This window comes from Aethalodelphis obliquidens, unplaced genomic scaffold (assembly GCF_003676395.1).
Source record: "Aethalodelphis obliquidens isolate GAN/ISIS:26980383/991018 unplaced genomic scaffold, ASM367639v1 scaffold4, whole genome shotgun sequence".
Classification (NCBI taxonomy): domain Eukaryota; kingdom Metazoa; phylum Chordata; class Mammalia; order Artiodactyla; family Delphinidae; genus Aethalodelphis; species Aethalodelphis obliquidens.
Window position 1 is genome coordinate 19,215,859 of NW_020837948.1, and position 27,070 is coordinate 19,242,928.

The 27,070-nt window shown below is 39.2% G+C and overlaps 1 protein-coding gene across 1 annotated transcript in view; it reads right to left on the minus strand.

Annotated features, from left to right (window-relative positions):
- FAM170A (family with sequence similarity 170 member A) overlaps positions 1–25,492 on the minus strand; it is a 55,517-nt gene extending 30,025 nt beyond the window's left edge. Inside the window, exons 1-2 of the mRNA XM_027099500.1 lie at positions 24,828–25,492; positions 20,484–20,577 (exon numbers count right to left, since the gene is read on the minus strand). The gene's annotated coding sequence lies outside the window, so the exon portion shown is untranslated. The remainder of the gene's footprint in view (positions 1–20,483; positions 20,578–24,827) is intronic.
- Positions 25,493–27,070: the final 1,578 nt, after the last annotated feature.

Below are 27,070 nucleotides of genomic sequence, written 5' to 3' on the forward strand. Positions count from 1 at the left end.
ATATATATATATATATATATATATATATATATATATATATATGGTCACCACAAACAAAAACCCGTAACAGATACAAAAATAGATACAAAAATAGAGAAAAAGGAGTCCAAACACAATATAAAGGTAGCCATGAAATCACAAGGGAAGGCAGCAAAAGAAGAAAGGAAAAAAAAGAACTACAAAAACAACTCCAAAACAATTAAGAAAATGGCAAAAAGTACATACCTATCAATACTTACTTAAAATATAAATGGACTAGATGTTCTAGTCAAAAGACGTAAGGTACCTGAATGGATTAAACAAAACAAGACCCATATATATGCTGCCTACAAGGGACTCACTTCAGATCTAATGACACACAGAATAAATGTGTGGGGATGGAAAAAGGTATTACATGTAAATGGAAATTAAAAGAAAGCCAAAATACAATACTTAAATCTGACAAAATAGACTTTAAAATAAAGACTGTTAAAAATCCACAAACAATAAATGCTGAACAGGGTGTGGAGAGAAGGGAACCTGTTGGTGGGAATGTAAATTGGTGCAGCCACTATGGAGAACAGTTTGGAGGTTCCTTAAGAAACTAAAAAGAGAGCTACCATGTGATCCTGCAATCCCACTCCTGGGCATATACCGGGAGAAAAACATGGTTCAAAAGGATACAATGTTCATTGCAGTGCTGTTTACAATAGTCAAGACATGGAAGCAACCTAAATGTCCATCAACAGAAGAATGGATAAAAAAGATGTGGTACGTATATACAATGGAATACTCAGCCATTAAAGAGAATAAAATAATGCCACTTGCAGCAACATGGACAGACCTAGAGATTGTCATACTGAGTGAGCTAAGTCAGACAGAGAAAGAGAAATATCATATGATATTGCTTATATGCAAAATCTTAAAAAATGATACAAATGAACTTATTTACAAAACAGAAACAGATTCACGTACTTAGAGAATGAACTTATGGTTACCGGGGGGAAGGGTGGCAGGAGGGATAGTTAGGGAGTTTGGGATTGACATGTACATACTGCTATATTTAAAATGGATAACCAACAAGGACCTACTGTATAGCACAGGGAACTCTGCTTAATATTCTATAACAATCTAATTGGGAAAAGAATTTGAAAAAGAATAGATACATGTATATGTATAACTGAATCACTTTGCTGTACACCTGAAACTAATACAACATTATTAATCAACTATACTCCAATATAAAATAAAAAGATAAAAAATAAAATAAAATAAAGACTGTTACAAGAGACAAAGGAGGACACTACAAAATGATCATCGATCAATCCAAGAAGAAGATATAACAATTGTAAATATATATGCACCCAAAATAGGAGCGCCTCAATATATAAGGCAAATATTAACAGACATAAAGGGAGAAATCAACAATAACACAATAATAGTAGGGGACTTTAACACCCCACATACATCAATGGACAGATCATCCAGACAGAAAAATCAATAAAGAAACACTCACCTTAAATGACACATTAGACCTCATGGACTTAATAGATATCTATAGAACACTTCATGCAAAAGCAGGAGAATACACAATCTTTTCAAGTTCACGTGGAACATTCTCCAGGATAGATCACATGCTAGGCATAAAACAAGTCTCAACAAGTTTAAGAATATTGAAATCATATGAAGCATTTTTTCTGACCATAATGCTATGAGACGAGAAATCAACTACAAGAAAAAAACTACAAAAAAACACAAACATGTGGAGGCTAAGCAATAGGCTACTAGACAACCAAAGGGTCACTGAATAAATCAAAGAGGCAATCAAAAAATACCTGGAGGCAAATGAAAATGGAAACAATGATCCAAAATCTATGGGACACAGCAAAAGCAGTTCAAAGAGGGAAGCTTATAGCAATACAAGCCTACCTCAGTAAACAAGAAAAATCTTAAATAAACAACCTAATTTTACCTAAAGGAACTAAAAAAAGAAAAAACAAAACCCAAAATTAATAGAAGGAAAAAAATCATAAAGCTCAGAGCAGAAATAAATGAAATATAGAGACTGAAAAACCAAAAGATCAATGAAACTAAGAGCTGGTCTTTGACAAGATGAACAAAATTGATAAACCTTTAGCTAGATTAACCAAGAAAAAAAGATAGGGCCCAAGTGACTAAAATCAGAAAGGAAAGAAAAGTTACAATAAACATCACCAAAATAAAAAGTATCATAAGAGATTACTACAAACAATTATATGCTAAAAATATGGACAACCTAGAAGAAATGGATAAATTCCTAGAAACACACAATCCTCCAAGACTGAATCAGGAAGAAATAAAAAATATGAACAGACCAATTACCAGGAATAAAATTGAATCAGTAATAAACAAACAAACAAAACTCCAAACAAAGAACAGTCCAGGAACAGATGGCTTCACAGAAGAATTCTACCAAACATTTAGAGAAGAGTTAACGCTTATCCTTCTCAAACTATTCCCCAAAACTGCAGAGGAAGGAACTCATTGTGAGGCCAGTATTACCCTGATACCAAAACCAGGTACCAAAGACACCACAAAAAAACAAAATTGCAAGCCAATATCACTGATGAGTATAGAAGCAAAAATCCTCAACAAAATATTAGCAAACCAAATACAACAATACATTAAAAGGATCATCCACCATGATCAAGTGGGATTTATTCCAGGGATTCAAGGATGGATCCATACCCACAAATCAATAAGGTGAACACCACATTAACAAACTGAAGAACAAAAACTATACAATTATCTCAATAGATGTAGAAAAGGCTTTTGATAAAATTCAACATCCACTTAGGGTAAAAACTTTCCAGAAAGTAGGTAGAGAGGGAATAGCCTCAATATAATAAAGGCCAAATATCACAAACCTACGGCCAACATCATACTCAACAGTGAAAAGCTAAAACCATTTCCTCTAAGATCAGGAACAAGACAAGGATGCCCACTCTCACCACTTTTATTCAACATAGTATTGGAAGCACTAACTACAGAAATCAGACAAGAAAAAGAAATAAAAGGAAGCCAACTTGGAAAGAAAGAAGTAAAATATCACTGTTTGCAGATGACATAATACTATATATAGAAGATCATAAAGATGCCACCAAAAAAATCAGAACTAATAAATAAATTCAGTAAAGTTGCAGGATACAAAATTAATATACAGAAATCTGTTGTGCTTCTATACACTAACAATGAACTATCAAAAAGAGAAATTAAGAAAACAATCCCATTTACAATTGCATCAAAAGAATAAATACCTAGGAATAAATCTAACCAAAGAGGTAAAAGACTTGTACTTGGAAAACTGTAAGACATTGATGAAAGAAACTGAAGACAACACGAACAAATGGAAAAATATACCATGCTTATAGATTGGAAGAATGAATATTGTTAAATTGACCATACTCCCCAAGGCAATCTACAGATTCAATGCAATATCTATCAAAATACCAGTGGCATTTTTCACAGAACTAGTACAAATAATTCTAAAATTTGTATGAAAGCACAAAAGACCCTAAATAGCCAAAACAATCTTGAGAAAGAAGAACAAAACCAGAGGTATCATGCTCCCTTATTCCAAGCCATACTACAAAACTATAATAATGAAAACAGTATAGTACTGCCACAAAAACAGACACATACATCAGTGGAACTGAATGGAGAGTCCAGAAATGAACCTACATGTATATGAACAATTATTCTACAATAAAGGAGTCAAGAAAATATGATGGGAAAAGATAGCCTCTTAAATAAATAGTGTTGGGAAAGCTGGACAACTGCATGCAACAAGAATTAAACTGGACTACTTTCTCACACCATATACAAAAATAACCTCAAAAGGGATTAACGCCTTAAATGTAAGACCTGAAACCATAAAACTTCCAGAAGAAAACATAGACAATATGCTCTTTGACACTGATCTTATCAATAATTTTTTGGTTATGTCTCCAAAGGCAAGGGAAACAAAGACAAAAATAAATAAAAAACAAATGGGACTACATCAAACTAAAAAGCTTTTGCACAGCAAAGAAAACTATCAACAAAACAAAAAGGCAGCCTACTGAATAGGAAAATATATTTTCAAACAATATATCTGACAAGGGGTTAATATCCAAAATATACAGAGAACTCATGCAACTCAACATCAAAAAAACAAAAAACCCAATTAAAAAAATGGGCAGAGCACCTGAATAGACATTTTCCCAAAGGAGAGAAACAGATGGCCGACAGACACATGAAAAGGTGCTCAACACCACTTATCATCAGGGAAATGCAAATCAAAACCACAATGCAATACCACCTCATACCTGTCAGAATGGCTATCATCAAAAAGATAACAAATAACATGTAACGGCAAGGATATGGAAAGGGAATCCTCACGCCTCATTGGTGGGACTGTAAATTGGTGCAGCCACTATGGAAAACAGTATGGAGGTTCCTAAAGAAATTAAAAATAGAACTACCATACAATCCAGCAATTCCACTTCTGGGTATTTATCCAAAGAAAACAAAAACACTGATTTGAAAAGATATATGCACTCCAATGTTTATTGCAGCATTATTTAAAATAGCCAAGGTAGGGAAGCAACCTAAGACAGACATAGACAAATGTATAAAGAAGATGTGGAATATTACAAAATTATAATGGAATATTCCTCAGCCATAAAAAAATTAAATCTTGTCATTTGCAACAGCATGGATGGACCTAGAAGGTATTATATTAAGTGAAATAAGTTAGAAAGAGAAAGACAAATACCACCTGATCTCACTTATATGTGGAATCTAAAAAACAAAAACAAACAAAACAAAATGAAAACAGAATCATGCACACAGAGAACAAACAGGTGGTTGCCAGAAGGAGGGGTGGGGAGGTGAAGCAGGTATAGAAGATAAGAGGTAACAAATCTCCAGTTATATAATATATAAGCCACAGGAATATAATATACAGCATAAGGAATATGGTTAGTAATACTGTAAAAAGTTTGTACATGGACAGATGGTTACTAGAGTTATGGTGATCATTTTATACTGTATGCAAATGTCAAATTATTATGTAGTAACCTAAAACTAACATAATAGCATACATCAACTATGTTTCAATTTAAAAAAATGTTTTCCAGAAATGAAAAGAAAGTGGGGCAAAAACTACTTGTTGCCCACAAAATACCTATTCTTTTCTTCTTTCTCAGTAGCAGAATTCAATTTTGTTGGGACTGTGATATGTTCAGCTAAAACAAAAAACGTTTCCCCACCTCCCTTGTGGTTGCTATAGTTATACGACACAGTTCTGGCCTAAGAAATGAAAGCAGTAAAATTTCCTAAAAGGAGAACAGAATCAGTTGGTAGTGCTGCATTCTGCTGAAGCATGGGCACAGTGCTTAGATGCTGGAGATGGGAGCACCATTCTACAACCTCAAGTAAATAGAAGGGAAGGGCCATTTGCAACAACATGGATGGATTTGGATCCATGTTCTACTAAGTGAAATTAGTCAGACAGAGAAAGACAATACTGTATGATATCACTTATATGTGGACCCTAAAAAATACAACGAACTAGTGAATATAACAAAAAAGCAACAGATTCACAGATACAGAGAACAAACTAGTGGTTACCACTGGGGAAAGGGAAGGGGGAGGGGCAATATAGGGGTAGGGGACAAAGAGGTACAAACTGTTATGTATAAAATAAGCTACAAGGACCTAGAGATAATCATACTAGGTGAAGTAAGGCAGACAGAGGAAGACAAATATCATATGATATCACTTATATGTGGAATATAAAAAAAATGATACAAATGAACTTATTTACAAAACAGAAACAGACTCATAGACTTTGAAAACAAACTTATGGCTACCAAAGGGGAAAGGAAGGGGAGGGATAAATTAGGAGGTTGAGGTTAACATATACACACTACTGTATATAAAATAATCAACAAGGACCTACTGTATCTGGAACTCTACTCAATATTCTGCAATAACCCAAATGGGAAAAGAATCTGAAAAAGAATAGATACATGTAGACGTATAACTGAATCACTTTGCTGTACACCTGAAACTAACACAAAATTGTAAATCAACTATACTCCAATATAAAATTTTTTAAAATTTTGGGACTTCCCTGGTGGTGCAGTGGTTAAGAATCCACCTGCCAATGCAGGGGACATGGGTTCGAGCCCTGGTACGGGAAGATCTCACATGCTGCGGAGCAACAAAACCCGTGCGCCACAACTACTGAGCCTGCACTCTAGAGCCTGCGAGCCACAACTACTGAGCCTGCGTGCCACAACTACTGAAGCCTGCGTGCCTAGAGCCCATGCTCTGCAACAAGAGAAGTCACCGCAATGAGAAGTCCGTGTACCGCAGCAAGGAGTAGCCCCCGCTCACCACAACTAGAGAAAGCAACTAAACAAAGACCCAATGCAGCCAAAAATTAAATAAATTTATTTTAAAAAAATTTTTTAACGGAAAAATAAAATAAGTTACAAGGATACAACATAGGGAATATAGCCAATATATCATAATAACTATAAATGGAGTATAACCCTTAAAAATTGTGAATCACTATATTGTACAGCTGTAACTTATATAATATTATACATCAGCTATATTTAATTTTTAAAAAATAGTAGGGAAGGGCCAAGAGAAGCGCTGTCAGGACCTCCAGGAAGCAGACACTGAATCAGAGTTAGGAGTGCAACTCTGGCATTATTGGGAGGGTAAAGATCAAAAGTGGTATTGGAGGGGGGTAGGGGATTGGGCCACAAAGGCCTTCAGATTTTCTGACTTGAAAATCTGACCACGCTTATGAGAGGAAAGGGGGAAGAAGGCAGTATTGAACAAGAGGAGCCTTGAATTAAGATGCAAATCTCGCAAAATTTCAGCAAAGCCAACTGTCCATTTGATGAATCCTATATCAGAGAGAATGGCCATGCCCAAGTGTCTTCTGCTATGCTCAGTCATTACTTGGGGGCTGCCTGGGAAAAGTGTGGCCCTGCATCAAAAGCTGAGGCAGATCCTGAAACCGTTGCATTTGGAGTCTCTCAAGATGGCAAATTCTTCCTTGAAGGAAGATCTAAGCGGTAGACCTGCATGGCCAGCACCACAGTGAAGGTCTCAGCCCTGACATTGTTAAACTGGGATTACTGCCGGCAACTCCCCATTTCTGGCTTCTCATTGTGTCAGGAAAATGAAACCACTAATTTATTTAGTCCTGTGTTTGGGGGTTTCAGTTCTCTGTGTTTCTATAAATTATCAACTCAGATTCCACTGGGCGAGTCTCTAGTTAACAGTAAATTAGGTGCCTGGGGAGACACATTCACCACCATTCCAGGCTATGAGAGCTCTAAGTCAATGAAACAACAGCCCGGGTGCAATGCTGTCACCAGGCAAATATAAGCACCAGTTTCCCAGGAGAATTTTAGTGACAACAACTTGAATAACTGTTTGCCAAAAAACAGAAATAATAGGCTTAATGAGTGTCTGCTTGGGGGGCTGATGTTTGGGCCTTAGTGTAAGAATTTTCAGATAGCTACTCACATCAAAGAAATTACTGTTTTCTTACTGCTGGATTCTTAACCGCATTGTCAGTGCTTGGAATGCTAGAAGTTTGACTTCCAGATAGCCTTAGGAAGCACACTTTTATCTCTCTGGACTTCAAATTCCTCTTTACAAAATGAGGACGTTGATTAGGTACCACTGCAAGTATTTAAAACAGAGGGGATTGAAGGCACAGAATGGGTAACACACGTGATGGAGAAGCTGAGAGTTGAACAGGTGATGATGTGTCATAACCCAGACATTAGCAACAACAGGAAGCCAATACCACCTTTAGGGTGGAGAACAAAGAGAAGAGGTGGTACTGCTGGAACTCAGGACAGTCCGTCAGCCAACAAAGCCTGAAGCACGGAGAGCCTGTACAGTGGGAGCTGGAGCCACGTGATAAATTCACCTGCTGCCAGAGCATCAGCCCAAGGCAGAGGGAGGAGGGAAGATACCCTGGCTTCTCCCAGCCTCCCTTGGGGCTCTCACCAGTGCCTCCGCTGGCTAAGGTCAGTGAGAAGCTAGCAAACACAAGACTTTGGTAAACCACAGCCTTCATGGGTCAGCCCCTCCGTGACAGAGAACACAGCAGCAGAAGGACAAAAGAAAAGGAACTCAGGCAGAGCAGGTCCAAGACCATCATAGCCTAGACCAAAGGCATCTACATTTTTTCAGAAGTAGGTCACAAGAAAATAAAAACATAATTGGGAAGACTGTTTGAACTGTTGATAATGGTAGCTAGAGAAGATCAATGATTATCATATAAACATGGACTTTACTCAGAAATACAGCAAATGTATACCAAGGCATTATTCATACTCATGATCTCTTGATTCATCAAATGGGTCTGGTGTAACTAGCTGAATTCAGATAGTTCAAAATTATGTAATTAATAAAACTCATTTCCATCATATCTGCTAACATGATTCCTGTCAGCTGCCACCCATTCAGCATGAGCTAATTTGTGTGTGTGATTTTGTTTGGTCGTTTTTTTTAAGTGAACCAAAAGCTCCAGGCAGCCAGGACCCGGGGCGGGGGGGGGGGGTAGCTGCGCTGCTCTGAGGACCTCTTACTGGATGCTGGGCCAAGACACCACAATTCCTCCTAATTTAACAGCCCCTATTTCTCCAGGGTAAGAGCACCTTCTACCGAGGAAAGGCTCCCAAAAGCTTTAAGGAGGTGGTGCATCTGTCACATGGTCGTGCCAACATTGTCAGCCTCCACCAGGCCAAGGGGTACTGACTTGTGCCTAGGAAGTTCTTTAAGCCTACTTCTTACAGTCACACAAATGATTCATAAGGGAGCTCAGAACCGGTGAGAACTTCCTGGAGCCATAAACATTTATCCATCTCTAGACCTTTAGGGCATCAAACTTCTAAAATGAAATCTCTGGATGTCAAATAAAGCTAAGCCAAAAGTGAAACTCCTCAACCCCATCATCCTGGTTTGTTCTCTGGAATAGGGCTCCCCAGCTGGTCCGTGGCCTGTTAGGAACCGAGCCTCACAGCAGGAGGTGAGTGCTGGGCCAGCAAGCAAAGCTTCATCTGCTGCTCCCCGTGGCTTACGTTACTGCCTGAACCATTCCTGCCCACCCCCCCGCCACCGGTCCGTAGAAAAACTGTCTTCCACGAAACCGGTCCCTGGTGCCGAAATGGTTGGGACCTCTGCTCTGGAAGCCTGCTGGGCACTGCATGTCAGCCAACTGTGCTGAAGGCACACAGTCGAAGCCTAGCACTTCTGTGTTTCATGAGCAGCATTTTAACGTCCCCCCAAAAAGGATATGAGTTAAAAACGACCAACATAAACACGAGCTTGTGTTTTTCTCTATTCACTTAAGGAAAGGGTATAATTCCATAACTACAAAGCCCCTGTTCCCATCCTTCAGATTCTCCTCCTCTGAATCCGGAGTTCCAGCCAAGGGTGACGTAGTAACTTCGGTTCCAGGAGGGCAATGAGATGGCTGAGTGGAGAGCATCGCGTCTCAGCCTTAGCTCAACAGAGCCGACCCAGCAAAAACAGAAGCGCTTATCAGTGAGGTAACAGACAAACAAAATGTTCTTTGTGGCTTAAAAACTATACTCCCGTGCACCCCATTTTAAGAATTTAGGAAAGAGTGAAGCAACCTAAATGTCCATAGACAGATGAATGGATAAAAAATGTGGTACATATATACAATGTACAATGGAATATTACTCAGCCATAAAGAAGAATGAAATAATGCCATTTGCAGCCACATGAATGGACCTAGAGACTATCATACTAAGTGAAGCAAGCCAGAGAGGGAAAGAAAAATATCATATGATATCACTTATATGTGCCATCTAAAAAAAAGAGATACAAATCAATTTACTTATAAAATAGAAATAGACCCACAGACATAGAAAGCAAACTTACGGTTACCAAAGGGGATGGGGGGGATAAATTAGGAGTCTGGGATTAACATGCACACACTACTATATATAAAATAGATAGCAGCTTCCCTGGTGGCACAGTGGTTAGGAATCCGCCTGCCAATGCAGGGGACACAGGTTCGAGCCTTGGTATGGGAAGATCCCACATGCTGCGGAGCAACAAAACCCATATGCCACAACTACTGAGCCTGCACTCTAGAGCCTGCGAGCCACAACTACTGACCCCGCATGCCACAACTACTGAAACCCGCATGCCTACGGCCCGTGCTCTGCAACAAGAGAAGCCACTGCAATGAGAAGCCCATGCACCGCAATGAAGAGTAGCCCCCGCTCGCCACAACTAGAGAAAGCCTGGGCGTAGCAACGAAGACCCAATGCAGCCAAAAATAAATTTATTTTTAAAAATAAACAAAAATTTTAAAAAATAGATAACCAACAAGGACCTACTGTACAGCACAGGGAGCTATACTCAATATTTTGTAATAACCTATAAGGGAAAAGAATCTGAAAAAATAGAGAGCTGAATCACTGTGCTGTACACCTGAAACTAACACAACATTGTAAATCAACTATACTTCAATTAAAAAAAAAGAATTTAGGAAGGAGTAAATATGGCCAACTGTCAGGTTAAGGAAAGAAATCCATGAAACTAGGTGGGAAAATTTATCTGAGAGGAAATTTTTTAAAGGAAGGTATTTAAGGCAATATAAAGGTTAATCTTGTTTACATTTAACATTTAATGGTTGGAAGGTTAAAGTTTGGGAACAAGAATTGCTGCTATTCTCCTAGAAGCAAATGATTATATTTTAAAGAACTTTACCCTCTCACAGGTCTTTGAGGAGACCTGTCATAATGTCAAGTCCTGATCTTTTTCTTGAAAGGAGGCAAAAGACATAAGAATTAACTCTATAGAATGGCACTGTGTCACAGTGCTTTCAGGGCAGCTAAAAAGAAGGAAAGAGCAGACAGCAAGTCTGAAAAGGACAGAGGGGAAGGGGCATCCCAGATTTCAAGATAAGTTCCCTTGACAGAAAAACAGGATATAGACTGTGATGAGGGGACTTCAGGTCATTACCTCTATTACAGGCTGGGATCCTGCAGTTGATTTCCCTCTCTCTCTCTCTCTCTCTCTCTCTCTCTCTCTCTCTCTCTCCCCTTATGCCCTTCCTCCACCCAACCTCATCTTTTCTCTGCAGGAAGCAGGTAATTAACAAGCACCCCTAAATGGAGGCCCCTGTTATCATTCCTTAATGTGTTTTCCAACTAAGTTAACAAGAATCTGGGGCTTTCTAAACCAGTTCAACATATGGGCCCAAAAAAGAAAATTTACACTTACGGCTACTGTCAATGGCTTTTTCACAGTTTAATGTGTTTTCTTCAATCTTGTGCTACTATTTAAAATAGCCAGTCTACAGAAAACTGTCCCTCTGGAGAAAGTGCTGTGATTTCCAGTGTGAGAGGGCAACAGAGCATTTTAAGGCAATTGATCTCAAAGGGAGCAAAACACACCAGCACCCAAGAGGAAGAGCGGCCACAGGAGAGGCAGCCACCTGCCTTCCACAAAGCTGTTCTGGGTGGACACAGGGGAGAGCTTAGTTGAAAGAAAACATGGGGAGGAAAAGGAGTTCAGCATCAAAAAGCACCTAAGCACCGACTCGATACCAAATAGGAAGTTAAAATAATATCATTCCCAAGATGAAAGGAAGAGTTTTAGGTTGTCAGACCCAACTTTCATAACTTTAATTTTTTCTACAGTAGACTCTCTCAGCTCTGGGGGCACATTGGAATCACCTGGGGAGTTTTAAGCTTTAAATCTGATGTCTGCTCCCATGTCAAACCAATTAAAGAAGACTAAATGAGGGAAAGGGACAAGCACAGGGAGCTTTACTGGAACATCTCCACTGACAAGGAATTCACTACCTTCCATGGAAACCCGTTCCCTGTTGAGACCATTCTGATTTTTCAAAGTTTTCCCTACGTTGAAGTTAGAGCTGCATTTTGTACCATCCCTCAATTTGTCCTTGTTCTGCCCAGAAGCACCATGGAAATCTACCCAATACGTATATCAAATTCTGGAATGATACAAACCTGGAGAGCTGCTTTGATAGCACAATTGACAGGCTGAGAGCAAATTGAACAAAATGAAATCCAACAGGTATCCACAACCTTTTTTCCTTGGGGCTAAGAAAGTATAGCACAAGGAGAGGATGGGAGAGAAAGGGCGTTAGCAGCAGGAGTTCCGTGATAGATTTCTGGGGTAGGGAGGGAGGGCTGGGGGGCAGTAACTCCACCTGAGTCATCAGGGTGACGTGGCTGCCGAAACCCCTCGTGCTCTCCCAGGCTGCATCCATACACATGAGATCTCCAGAAGAGGGTTAATCAGGAGACACACCCGTAGGAGAGAATAGGTGACCACGCTTCAAAAGCGATAGAGAAAAACAGAGAGAAATGAACCCAACAGTGAAAGATTTTTGAAGGTTCAAATAAAGAACTGGTAGGGGGAAGGCCGATGAAAAAGAAAGCATTAAAGTGAGGAAGAGGAAACTAGCATTTGAGTATGTACTCTGTGCCAGCTACCCTACATACATCACTTCAGATAATCATCAAGACAGCCTCTGATACATATAACTGATTCACTGTTATACAGCAGAAACTAACACAACATTGTAAAGCAATTAAACTCCAATAAAGATGTTAAAAAAAAAAGACAGCCTCTGAAGTTACCTAATTAATGAGAAGATATTTACAGAGCCTCAAGGGATAAAACTAGAAAGAAGGGGTGGGTTTGGAGCTTTAAAAAAGACAGGTATCTTCAATTTTTTTGCTTTCCTTTTCTTTTTGGGTCTCCTTCAAAGACTGAGATGATTACACGCCTCAGTTGGTGGGACTCAGTTTACTGGTCCACACAGACTCCTCTCTTATTTATTCATTAACTCCTTTGTCTCTTCACATGTATATTTGTAAATCCCCATGGCCCACCAGCATTTCTCTGCCTCTTTGTAAACAATGTATATTCTTTTATTTGCATATGTTCTTGTAAAATTTTGTGTGTATTCTGTAAATTTTCTTTTCCCATACTTCACCATTTTCCCCTACAGTTTGTACCTCTTTCTTGTTAATTTGCAATAGTTTTCAGGTATCAGTCCCTTGTTGGCATTAGCACTTTATTTATCATGTCCGTTAACATTCTAATCTTTGTATCAACAATAACATTGCCCAGGTGTAATCGAAATCAATTTTTTTTTTTAAAGATTTCACATTTGAGGATTTAGTTAATAAATCCTTCCCCACCTTAAGATCACAAAGAAATTGTACATTTTCTTCTAATAACTGTATAGTTTGAACTTTCACATTTAGGTCTTTCATTCTTCTGGAATCTGCCTTTGTATATCGTGTTATAACAAGGTCAATCTTATTCTGCTCTGTATAATGTGCCTGTTCATCCAGTAGTATACTACACAATCCTTCCTTTCCCCATTGACTTGTGGTGCCACCTTGACGATACATTAATTTCCAATCAATATACAAATCACATTGAGCTCTCTATTCTGTTCCATTGATCGATCTGTCTGTCCTTGTATCAATATCACACTGTTTTCATTACTATGGCTTTGTAGTATGTCTTAACATCTGCCAGGGAATGTTATTCCGTTTACTTTTCTTTTGCAAGATTGGCTTACTATGAAAAAGTTCGGGAGATCGGCTGTACAACATTCTGCTTATAGTTAGCAATACTGTACCGTACATTTGTTAGGAGCACAGATCTCATGTGTTTACAATTTTTAAAAAGATATTGGTTTACTATTTGTGGACTTTCATTATTCTGTATAAATGTTCAAGTAAAGGCTATCAAATTCATCAAAAAATCCAAATAGAATTTTTATCAGGATTGAATTGGAATTATAGATAATTTAGGGAAAATTGTCATCTTCATTATATTAGTCATTTCATCCAAGAGCATGAAATGTTTCTCCATTTATTCAGATCATCTTCTATGCCTTTTCTTTACATTTTAATTTTTTCCCCATAGAGCATGTGCATAGTCTTGGATAAATTAACTCCTAGATACAGTCTGTCTTGCAGAAATTCCTACATATGGACTGACAGACAAATGATATCAGTATAACAGAGAAGCCTCTGGTTAATATGGGATTTTCCCAACACCGTTCATATCCTGTGCTATCCAGCCACAGCAGCTGTATGCTAAACAGCTAACCCAGCTGCCTTTGGCTCCTCCAGTCAAGACCCTTCACTATCTTGGTCTGTCCTTCATCTGCTTCAGGTCCCCAGTGTGTGGTAGCCAGTACCTCCCTAGACCTCAGTCTTTAACTCTAGCACCACAGATAGATCAGAAGACCCTGTTTCTTCCCAGCCAGTTGTTTACCTTCCCAGTCGAGCGGTTCAAGCAGGTCCTGTTCTCAGGGAGTGCCCCAGGGAAGCAGATTTCAACTCAGACCAAGGAAGGGCTTTCTCACCCAGCTGCCCTAGGAGGGAGCAGTGCAGTCCCTTCTCTCTGCCTCAGTTTCCTCTAATCAGGAGGTCCTGGTGTGACATTGAGTCTCCACATACCAGCCGAGGTCTCCAATCCTGAGTACACAGAGCTCTCGTCTGCTGGGGAGGTTGAGGAAGAAGGGAGCGGGAAGAACCTGGCACCGTGGTGGCACATCTTTGGACTCAGTGGGCAAAGGCCAGGCTCCAAGGTCTGCCCGGTGCTGAGGGAGCCGCCCTTCCTGGCAGAGGGTGCGCTCATAGACACACTGTGAAGCTTAGTTCTTACTCTGGATCCATGAAATGAGTCAGGCAGTTTTTATTCTCTTCCGTTGTCTGGGATATCCAGTGTAGGTTAGAAAACAACTGTTTCTTGAAAGTTTCTTAGAATTTACCCGTAAAACAATCTAAGCTTGGGGTTCCAGGGAGGGGAAGTTGTTCAATGCCATTTCAATTTATTTCATATGTATGATTCTATTTCAGTTTTCTATATTTGTGCTAGTTGTGACATTTTATATTTTTCAAGGAATGTATCCACTTCATCTACATTTTGAGTTCACTCACATACAGTCATTCACAGTAGAGAAAAAGCCATAATTGGATAAGTAGAATGCAAACATTAGAAATTAGCCATGTAAATGAAGAGGTGTTTAATTGTGAGACTAAATGAAATGTCCAGCACAAGCTTCTATAACCATGGACCGAGAGTTGCAGCGTTGCACAGTTCAAATTCATCCTGGCTAGCTGCATTATGATGCCATCTAGTGGTTATTGTCCACTAGGGCTTCATTATAGATGGTAACAATGCTAGGACTCAGGTTAGCCAAAACTTCCAGGTCACTGGCAGAAATGCTAGGAATTTCCCAGTTCCCTGGTTGCCCATTGCTGCAGATTTGGCCTAAAGGGACTCCTTCTCCCTTTGAGGCCCCTTCAAAGATTGCTGTTGCCCCCCAACCCTACCCTCACACCCCCAATATGGCCCTCCCAGAAAAGATAAAACCTTAAGCCCACAGCCATTTGAGAACACCGGCAGGATACATCATCAATCCTGATATATCAAGCTCATACTATTGTAAGATGTTTCTGTAATCTTTTATTATTCTTTTTAATATTCCTGTTGTATCTGTATTTATTTGACCATTCTCTTTCTGTATCATATTTAATTTTATCGACCTTCTTTTTCCTCGACACTTTTGTTAAGAGTTTGTCAATCTCATTTATCTAGTCAAAGAAACAGCCTTTGATTTTGTTAATTTTTCTATTGCTTTATTGAGCTATAAAGGGTTTTTTTATTAGTATATCATTCATATACCATCAAACTCATCCTTTTTCAAGTGTACAATTCACTGGTCTTTTAGTATATTTACATGAATGTGTAACTATTATCACTATTTAATTTCAGAACATTTTTGTTACCCCAAGAGAGCACCCATATACATTAGTCATCACTTTCCATTTCCTTCTTTCGCTCACTGATCTGCTTTATGTCTCCATAAATTTCCTATCCTGGATCAATCACATAAATGGAATCATGCAATATGTAGCCTTTTATGGCTGGCTTCTTTCACTCAGCGTTAATGTTTTAAAGGTTCACCCACGTGGTAGCAGTGGTGGAATATTATGGTGGAATATTATTCCATTGCATGCATATAGCATATTTTGTTCATCCATTCATGAGCTGATGGACATTTGAGTTTCTACTTTTGGGCTATTATGAATTATACTGCTACAAACATTCATGTACAAGTTTTTGTGTGGACATATGTTCTCAGTTCTTCTGAGTCTGTAACTAGGAGTCAAGTGGTTGGGTCATGTGATAAATCTATGTTTAACTATTTGAGGAACTGCCTAACTTTTCCACAGTGGCAACACCATTTTACATCCCCATCAGCAAAATGAATAAGGGTTTCAATTTCTCCACATCCTAGTGGCTATGAAGAGGTATCTCATTATGGTTTTGATTTGAGTTTTCCTAATGACAAATGACGTTGAGCATCTTTTCACATGCTTATTGGCATTTGTATATCTTCTTTGGATAATGGTCTATTCAAATTCTTTGCCCGTTTTTATTTGGGTTATTTGTCTCTTTATTGTTGATTTGTAAGAGTTACTTATATATTCCGGATACTGGACTTTTATCCACCTCCTTTGAACAATTTCTTTGGCCAAGATTTTATGAGTAAACTCAGGGAACAGCAGCATTGAGAGGAGGCAGTAAATGAGGAATCATGCCAGTCAGCTTATGTATGTTTTTATCAACTGTTTATCCCATCAGGGCTCTGGCATTGCCTGGACTTTACCATCCCAGCACCGAAGATTTGGGTCTTCGATAAGATTTCTGCAATAAACCCCTATTTTTAGTCCAAGTTCTTGAGGATATTCCTGATCCGTCCGTACTTCATCTGTAAACTGGAGATATTATCCTTGAAGCTCCTTTTGAGGACTATATGATATAATGTATACAAACACTCGGCTTATAGTTGAAATAATAGATCCTCCTCCTCTCATTTTAATGTTTATTCCCACATTCTGCCTTCCAAAGTCTTAATCTCACGTATTCTCACTGTTTAAATATAATGAAGGTTTTCTTCCCATACTGACTTTGTTTGGCCTGCCACGGGAAGAAGTACTTTTGCCTGGTTACATATATAAATATTATGTATGTATGTAGTTATCTATCGCCAGCCTTCTAGCATGACTTATGTCCCACAAAGTTAAAAAACAGCCCTAAGTTAAAAGTTAGCCTTCTTTTCTGATTGCATTTCTTTTTTTTTTTTTTGCGGTACGCAGGCCTCTCACTGCTGTGGCCTCTCCCGTTGCGGAGCACAGGCTCCGGATGCGCAGGCTCAGCGGCCATGGCTCACAGGCACAGCCGCTCCGCGGCATGTGGGATCTTCCCGGACAGGGGCACGAACCCGTGTCCCCTGCATCGGCAGGCGGACTCTCAACCACTGCGCCACCAGGGAAGCCCTCTGATTGCATTTCTGAATATGGCCTGTGGCTTATCATTTATTTCCCATAGACATTGCTGAATGAACTTTTATCCTGAAGCTTCATTTGTTTAAAAGAATATTAACATAAAAGAATCCTCACTAGAGCTCCGAGGAAGATATATTACTCCATTTTTTTCTAGACATCTAGTAGCAGAAAGCACATATTTTATTAAAAAGATTCAAAAGACTATTGTTTACAAAAATGACTCACAGAAACCTGATTCACAATTGATTTCTAAAACATATAATGGGAAGAATAAGTCATAGAGTGGACATATGAGGAACTGGGGAATCCTTTTTTAGTCAGTGTCTGATATACCCAATCTTCTAAAAATCTATCTCAGTCTTGACCATTCTGGGATAGTTTGATAGGGAAGCTATTCAGCCAAAAAGGATGCTCGATAAGGAATCGTTAGCTCAGCATGTAATATCCACACAAGGGAAGGGGTAATTTTAGAAAATTAAGAGCCCCATATCTCAAACGTAAGGCATTCCTAAGGTAATATTTTTACTTTTGTATATGGTTTCTCCTTTATGCATATAAGGGTTCTCATTTTCAAAAACCTTGGTTTGGCTTGAGGTAAAATTCGGTTACTTTTAATTTTGTATCTTTTCCATAGCGGTGTAACTCTGTGGTCAAAAAATCTTATTCACCCTTCATATGAATGTGGCTGACTCTTTCTCTTTTCTTTCTTTTTTTTTTTAATTTTTGAATTTTATTTTTTTTTTTATACAACTTTTTTTATTAGTTATCTATTTTATACATAGTGTATATATACCAATCCCAATCTCCCAATTCATCCCACCACCCCCTGAATGTGGCTGACTCTTCCTAACATTATTTGGAGGAAGGGTGAGAACACTATTACTATTCTGTCCACATGGTAGCCACCTAAATTCTGGTCACATTGATGAAAGAAAATATTCATAAAATTCCATATTCCAATTGGAATTCCTTATATTACCGAATGAACTGACCTTAACGTGAAGAACACATTACACATATAATGATTTGCAAGAGGGCCTTCATATTTAATCTTTATACCATTTGATTCTCATCACAAACATGCTATATAACTGATCCAAGGCTAAAAATGACTAAAACTCCCATGACTCTTCCTGCTGATGGTTTCTCTGAGCTGGTACAGAGTTAAAAATGTAATTTCTACAAATGAAAAATTGCCGTTACTGAAATTCAACAATTTCATGGTAATTATCCATCCATATTTCCTTTTTATATGCTTTCATTTGGATAAAATTTCATTTAATATCATCAAATAAGTTTTCTTTGGGGCACAGTGATTTTCATATTGTCAACTAATAACCAGTCAGGTGTGTGTCTTGGTGTTTCCCAGAATCACCCTTTATTCCTTTTCCTCTTTAAGTCAGTACTTTCCTTCTTAGCTTCAGGAATATTTTATTCTGAAGAGGCAAAATATCTCCAAGATTTTTAGGAAAAGAAATTTTGTTCTTAAATCTGTGGCCAACTTTAGCTGCCAAAACTCAACCTCCTGTTTACTCATTCACTACAGGAGAGCTTACAAACCAAGCTCTAATCTCACCAATTCACAAAGAGTTCTGGAAATCCCACATACCTATGGGTGGGATCCACTGAAAGGATGTAGACAGGTGGCTCTCCTACTTAAGCAGGCATCAGAATCACCTGGTAACTTGTTAAAACAAACTGCTGATTCAGTACGTCTGATCTGGGCCCAAGAATTTGCATTTCTAGCAATTTCCTGGATGACGCTGATGCTGCTGATGCCATGACCATGATCTGAAAACCGCTGCATAAATCCCTGTGCATTAACCTCCAGTCTGGAAAGATACTGACTTTTCTCAACACACACCAACTTTAAGGTTAAAAAGATTAGAAAAGCAGCTAAAACCCTCAAGAATTCGTTTGCAGCCGTCACCTACTCTAGAGATCCTGGATTCCATAATCACTTGCTAAAGTCACTGCTACTGATACTATGGCCTTCTGGATTCTGGATCCTTTTCCCTTGCCAAGATTTTCAGAATTTTCCACATTCCCTCTGCTTCATTACTAGACCACTGTTGCCCTTGTCTCAGGATCACATTACTGTTACTGATCTTCTGATTCGGATAAAAGCCCAATGAAGGAAAAACTTGGCTCCTTTCCTGAAGGCAGATGCAAACTGCTCACCAGGTCATGATTTCTCTAAAGCACTTTTAAGAGTTCAACATTTATTAGCAAGTCAGTAAGTCCCTCTTCATTTTTTTTTTTTTTTTTTTTTTTTTGCGGTACGCGGGCCTCTCACTGTTGTGGCCTCTCCCGTTGCGGAGCACAGGCTCCGGATGCGCAGGCTCAGTGGCCATGGCTCACGGGCCCAGCCGCTCCGCGGCATGTGGGATCTTCCCGGACCGGGGCACGAACCTGTGTCGCCTGCATCGGCAGGCGGACTCTCAACCACTGCGCCAGCAGGGAAGCCCAGTCCCTCTTCATTTTAAAACCTCTCCATACTCAGAGGGAGGGGGCAGTCTGGTATTAGCCTCTCTTATTGCAAACACTTTAATAGCTTGTGAACAATTCTAAGAGGTAAAAACACGTCCTCAGTAGACTAACGACTGCAATAGAGACAGCATAAGGGCAGGAAAGGTGGGAATGTGGCTGGACTCACATCCCCTTACAGTCATCTTAATTTATTCCTCTGCATTCCAAGCCATTTACAATACACTTAAAACATAGCTTAGGCTCTATTAGAGTCCCTGGCACAAAGCAGGTTTCCACAAAGCACTGTTTTTTCGGTCATGGAGCAAAATCATGTACTGATTACCTTATGTCTAATACTGTATGTGAGATAGTTCAGGGAGCAGTCATGAGTAATCTTTATCAAAACAAAAAAAACCACAAAAAACCCTTTCTGAATGATCTTCTCACAGCTAACACAATGATTTAAGACAATGCCAAAGCATATTAACAACTACAATTAATTTATGGTAAAAAGCAAGGATTTAAAAGTACCTTGTTAATACAAGGTAAAAACACACTGTATTAGATATCAGAGATCACCTGTTTCACTTGTGCAGCCCAGTCTCCATGTAACAGAGTCAGAGAGGAAAACTCAGTTGTTACAATATCCAAAATGATGTGGCCATCCTAGCACCTAAGCAGACAGAGAACACGTGTCAGCCATGCTTGCCATTGTCTGGTTTTAGCTCCCTAATTTACACTTGCCATCTCTGAACCTCTAAGGCCTCTTCCCCTGTCACATTTGGAAAAAAGAAAACCGCATACTGTAGAGCAATGAAATTGATTTCCATTGGCCAAATATAACAGGAAGGCTTCTTGCTTCAAAAGCACACCTCGGGGTTTCCCTCAGGGTCTTCCGTACCTCAGGCACCAGAGGCCACAGAAGCAAGAAAGGCCTTTGTCAGTCCACACACAGACCAGAATGAGTCAGGAGCGGCCTCTTCCGCTTTCCAGGCACCGTCCTCACCACCTTCTTCCCCTCTCGTTAGGAAAAGCTCTCATTTCAATACTTAACACTTGTTGACTGATGAGACCTCAGGGTAAATGAATGCCAATGCTTCATCTCAACCAGGTGTTTACTTTTATGTATCTCATCATGGATTAGAGACTGAAATGCTTTCTCCTCTTAACGGGGATTTTAGCCATCAGCAAGTAGATGGAGTTTGTAGGGAGCACCTAAGAACCACTTTCTGGAAATGGAGGGGAATGTGATGGGTAGGAGGCAAGAGCCACAGGACAGCAGTGCCCCCAGAAACACAGCCTCAGGGACTGGAGCCCTTCTTTCCCCAGCACGAATATCTCGTGCAGTCTCAGCCTGGATGCAGAGGCTTTCCTTTCCTTTCCCACCCTTTGACCCCACCCAGCCCTGCACCAAGTACTCAGATGCCAGCCTCCTAGGCTCACTTGGACACGTGGGGGTGTTTCTGGTTGTCATAAGGACTGCGGAGTAACCCTAGCATTTTCTAGACTTCCTTGCTCATCTTTTCAAACTGGGCAGAGGAGGTCGGGTTCACTCTATGTGTGCGGATCAAAGGCGGTAGCTTTGCATTATGGCGTGCACGCGTATGAAGGGGTTAATTTTATTTTCCTTCCAATGTTATTGAGATATAATTGACATACAGCACTATCTAAGTTTAAGGTGTACAGCGTAAAGATTTGCCTCTTCTACATCATGAAATTATTACCACAATAAGTTTAGTGACAACCATCACCTCATACAGATACAAAATAAAAGAAAAAATTTCTTCCTTGTAATGAGAACTCTTAGGGTTTACTTTAACAACTTTCATATATAACATACAGCAGTGTTAATCATATGTATCACGTTGAACATTACATCCCTAGTACTTATTTATTTTATAACTGGAAGTTTGTACCTTGTTACCACCTTCAGATGCCCCCTCTTCCCACCCCCCCCACCTCTGGTAACCACAAATCTGATCTCTTGTTCTATAAGTTTGTTTGGGTTTGCAGTATTATTGACCTACAACACTATGTTAGTTCCCATTACACAACATAGTGATTCAATAGTTCTATACATTCAACATGATCACCACAATAAGTCTAGTTGCCAACTGTCACCATACAAAGATATTACATTATTATTGACTATATTCCCCACATTGAACATTTCATACTTGTGACTCATTTATTTTGTAACTGGAAGCTCATACTTCTTAATCTCCTTCACCTATTTCTCTCATCCCCCTTCTTCCCTCCCCTCTGGCAACCACCCATTTGTTCTCTGTATTTATGATTCTGTTCCTGTTTTGCTATGTTTGTTCATTTGTTTTGTTTTTTAGGTTTCACATAAAGGGAAATCATACAGTATTTGTCTTTCTCTGTCTGACTTTTTTCACTTAAGCATAATACCCTCTAGGTGCATCCATGTTGTCACAAATAGCAAGATTTCATTCTTTTTTATGGCTGAGTAATAGTCCATTGTATATATATATACCACATATTCTTTATCCATTCATCTATTCATGGGCACTTAGGTTGCTTCCATAACTTGGCTATTGTATATAATGCTACAATGAACAGTGAAGTACGTACATCTTTTTGAACTAATTTTTCATTTTCTTTGAATAACTACCCAGAAGTGGAAATGCTGGATCATTTTTATTTTTCTGAGGAAACTCCATACTCTTTTCCATAGTGGCTGCACCAATTTCCATCCCCACCAACAGTGCACAAGGATTCACTTTTCTCCACATCCTCACCAACAGTTTTTATTTGTTGTTTTTTTGATAGCCATTCTGGCAGGTGTGAGGTGGTGGTATCTCATTGTGGCTTTGATTTACATTTCCTTGGTGATTAGTGATGTTGAGCATCTTTTCATGTGTCTGTTGGCCATCTATTTATCTTCTTTGGAAAATTTTCTATTCAGGTCCTTCCCCCTTTTTTAATTGGGTGGTTTGTTTTTTTGATATTGAATTGTATGAATTCTTTGTATATTTTGGATATTAACCCCTTATTGGATATATCGTTTGCAAATATCTTCTCCCACTCAATAGGCAGTCTTTTCATTTTGTTGATAGTTTCCTTCACTGTACAAAAGCTTTTTAGCTTGATGTAGTCCCATTTGTTTATTTCTGCTTTTGTTTCCCTGGCCTGAGGAGACATAGCCAAAGAAATATTGCTAAGACCAATGTCAAAGAACATACTACCTATGTGTTCTTCTAGGAGTTTTATGGTTTTAGGTCTTACATTTAAGTTTTTAATCCATTTTGAGTTTATTTTTGTATAAGGTGTGAGAAAGTAGTCCAGTTTTCCCAACGCCATTTATTGAAGAGGCTGTCTTTTTCCCCATTCTATCTTCTTGCCTCCTTTGTCATAGATTAATTGCCCATATAAGTGTGAATTCATTTCTGGGCTCTCCATTCTGTTCCATTCATCTATGTGCCTGTGTTTGTGCCAGCGCAATACTGTTTTGATGACTAAAGCTTTGTAATTTAGCTTGAACTCAGGGAGCATGATACCTCTTGTTTTGTTCTTTTTTTCTTAAGACTGTTTTGGCTATTCAGGGTCTTTTGTGTTTCTATACAAAATTTAGAATTATTTATTCCAGTCACATGAAAAATGCCAGTGGTGTTTTAACAGGGATTTCATTAAATCTGTAGATCATCTTGGATGGTATGGTCATTTTAACAATATTAATTCTTCCAATCCATGAGCTTTTTATCATGAAAATGTTCAAATATGCACAAAAAAATAGTATAATCAACTAGCATATCACTTCAGTCCTACATGATTCAGTGTGCATTTCTATAACGTAAGAACATTTTCTTACACAAGCACAACACCACTGCTACCCTTAATAAAATTCCTTGATATCATCTAACATCCAGTCCATATTCAATCCTGAACTGGAGAGGAATATTTTTATTTTGTATGGATAGCAGGAAAACTAATAATATAGAAAAAATGATTATAGTAATATGATTATAGATACTGAACAACTATCAAAGGGAAACGAAACTTAAAAACATTTGGTTTGTTTAGCTGTATTAAAACAATACTAATTAAGGCAATTTATTCAACTGCTTGATGTTTATCCCCAGTGACAACAGATCATCATAACAATTATGCACGTCATTAAATGTGCCCAGGATTACAGCTGGAAACAAATAGAATGCACACAAGTAGTACAGAAATCTGCTTGCAACTTGAAAATTGTTTACTTCGAAAGAAATAGAATTGACCTGGATAATCTGCGTTCAGACCCAGGAAAGTGTAGTTGTTACCAAGGGTACAAAAAAAATTTTGAACTTCATCAAACTCCTGACAACCTTCTCTCATTACCTTTGCAATGATACATTATACTCTTAGCTAGGCGAGAAAAATGCTGATATGAAACTACAGCACCAGTACAAAAATTGGCAATTGTTCTGGGACCTCTGAGGAAGAACTCTTTTCATAAGAAAATCTTGGAGCCTGGAGGACCAGTTTTGTACACTGTAGCTGTTTAATAACTCCTCTTCCTTCTCCTCCTCCCTATGCCCACCTCAGTTTGCAGGACTGCACAGGTGAGGGCTCAGAAAACCGACCTGGAGCAAATTCCTTCTCATGACACAGTTTGTCATTTGGAAAACACTGATGGTTACATCAAAAGGCTTTCTGCAATGTTACTGCACTACCTTCACAGCAAATTTGCACAGTCCTTTCTAAATCTAGATTTAAAAAGGATGTACTTATTTCAAAGGAAAAAGGATTAAACAGAAGGTGAGGGGGAAGCTCCAGGCACTTAAGTCTCCTTCCACTCTGGCAGTGAGTGTTTGCCATTAAGGCAGCCTCAGACCCTTGTTCTCATCCTCTCCAGGGCCTTGTGTGCACTTGGTTCTTTGGACACAGAATCTAGTGAACTCAGGGACCCCAACTTACCCCAGTGGTCAACCAAGACTGTCTTAGAATCCTTCTGGCAAAAGTAACCTCAGAAATGTTGACCTCAACTCATTACTGAGGTTGTAAGCATAACTGGGCAGCTTTTGTTAAGTTCACATTAGCCACAGCCTTCTGCAAAAAGGGGAAGAAAGAAAGAGGGAGTGAGGGAGGGAGGAAAGGAGAGAGGGAAGGGAGGGCTGAGCTTGGAAATGGACTCTCTGAAACCAAAGTACTGGTGAACTTGTTAAAGATTTTTAAGTCTGACAGGCCAGCTTTCCCAAACCATGGCAGCTGTAAAGGGAATATAATTATACTTAGCAGAAGCCACCAGAATTTTGAAGTTACCTTAAATTTAAAGCTTCTGGGAGACTTAATTAAATTTAATGAAAACCATAGCTGCTAAACAAAGATGTTGTAGCTCCCACTTAGTTATTCCTGAGAAAATTAAGTAGCAATCATGAAGACATACCTCAGCTTTCACATTTAAGCCGTTAGGTAGTAATGCCCAAAGTTTATAAATAAGGTAATGCTCTCTTCTTTTCATTAGCTAGTACCATTGTCAAACTACTCATCTGGTCCTGTAAGAAAGAAAATCAGAACTAGAACAGAAGGAAAAAAAAAGAGGAGAGGGCTTCCCTGGTAGCACAGTGGTTGAGAATCTGCCTGCCAACGCAGAGGACACGGGTTCGAGCTCTGGTCTGGGAAGATCCCACATGCCGCGGAGCAACTAGGACCGTGAGCCGCAACTACTGAGCCTGCGCGTCTGGAGCCTGTGCTCCGCAACAAGAGAGGCCGCGATAGTGAGAGGCCCGTGCACCGCGATGAAGAGTGGCCCCCACTTGCCACAACTAGAGAAAGCCCACGCACAGAAACGAAGACCCAACACAGCCAAAAATAAATAAATAAAATTTAAAGTAAAAAGCAAGCCCTTCCAAGTTCATTAAAGGAAATGTTTAAAAAAAAAAAAAAGAGGTGAGAAAAAGGAAGTACAGGGAGGTTATCCTGAGTGTGATATAGGGTAATATTCTAGCCGACTTCAAACCCTTGAGCTCCTCCACCAACCCCGCCACTCCCTCCTGCGGCATTTCTTTTGTTTTTTAAAAAATTGTATGTTGTCTGCCATTGCAGAATTAGTACCCAGTTAGTTCAGGTCAGGATGGATGTCTGTAAATCACAGCACCAGAATATGTGGCTCGTTATGCTCCCACGGTAATCTTAACCTGAACTATTTATATGTAGAAATAATCATGATCCTTTTGATGGATTTGAGCAACAGGATGGTAGAGATAGAGTGAAACCTGACCCTAGGCAGAAATTCTACTCTCGGACTAGTACAGGGAGGAGGGGGAGATGAAGTGGCCTAATCTGCCTTCATGGAGGCCAACCAGACAGTCCAGGACAGGGTGCGCAAACAGTAATGTGCATCAGAATCCCCTGGAGGGAGATTGCGAGACCCTATCCTAAGAGTTTCTGATACAATAGGTCCGAAGTTGGGCCCCAAAAACTTGCTTCTCTAACAAATTCCCAGGAGACACTAATACTGCTGGTCCAGAGACCATATTTTGTTTTTATTTTTTTACTTTTAGTTTTTTTGTTTGTTTTTAATTGGGGTATAGTTGTTTTACAATGTTGTGTTAGTTTCCACTGTACAGCGAAGTGGAGTTCCCTGTGCTATACAGCAGGTTCTCATTAGTTACCTATTTTATACATATTTGTGTATATATATCAATCCCAATCTCCCAATTCATCCCACCACCCACCTTTCCCCCCTTGGTGTCCATACATTTGTTCTCTACATCTGTGTCTTTATTTCTGCCTTGCAAACCAGTTCATCTGTACCATTTTTCTAGATTCCACATATATGCGTTAATATACGATATTTGTTTTTCTCTTTCTGACTTACTTCACTCTGTATGACAGTCTCGAGGTCCATCCACATCTCTACAAATGACCCAATTTTGTTCCTTTTTATGGCTGAGTAATATTCCATTGTATATATGTACCACATTTTTATCCATTCGTCTGTCAATGGGCATTTAGGTTGCTTCCATGACCTGGCTATTGTAAATAGAGCTGCAATGAACATTGTGGTACATGACTCTTTTTGAATTATGGTTTTCTCAGGGTATATGCCCAGTAGTGGGGTTGCTGGGTCACATGGTAATTCTATTTTTAGTTTTTTGAGGAAGCTCCATACTGTTCTCCATAGTGGATGTATCAATTTACATTCCCACCAACAGTGC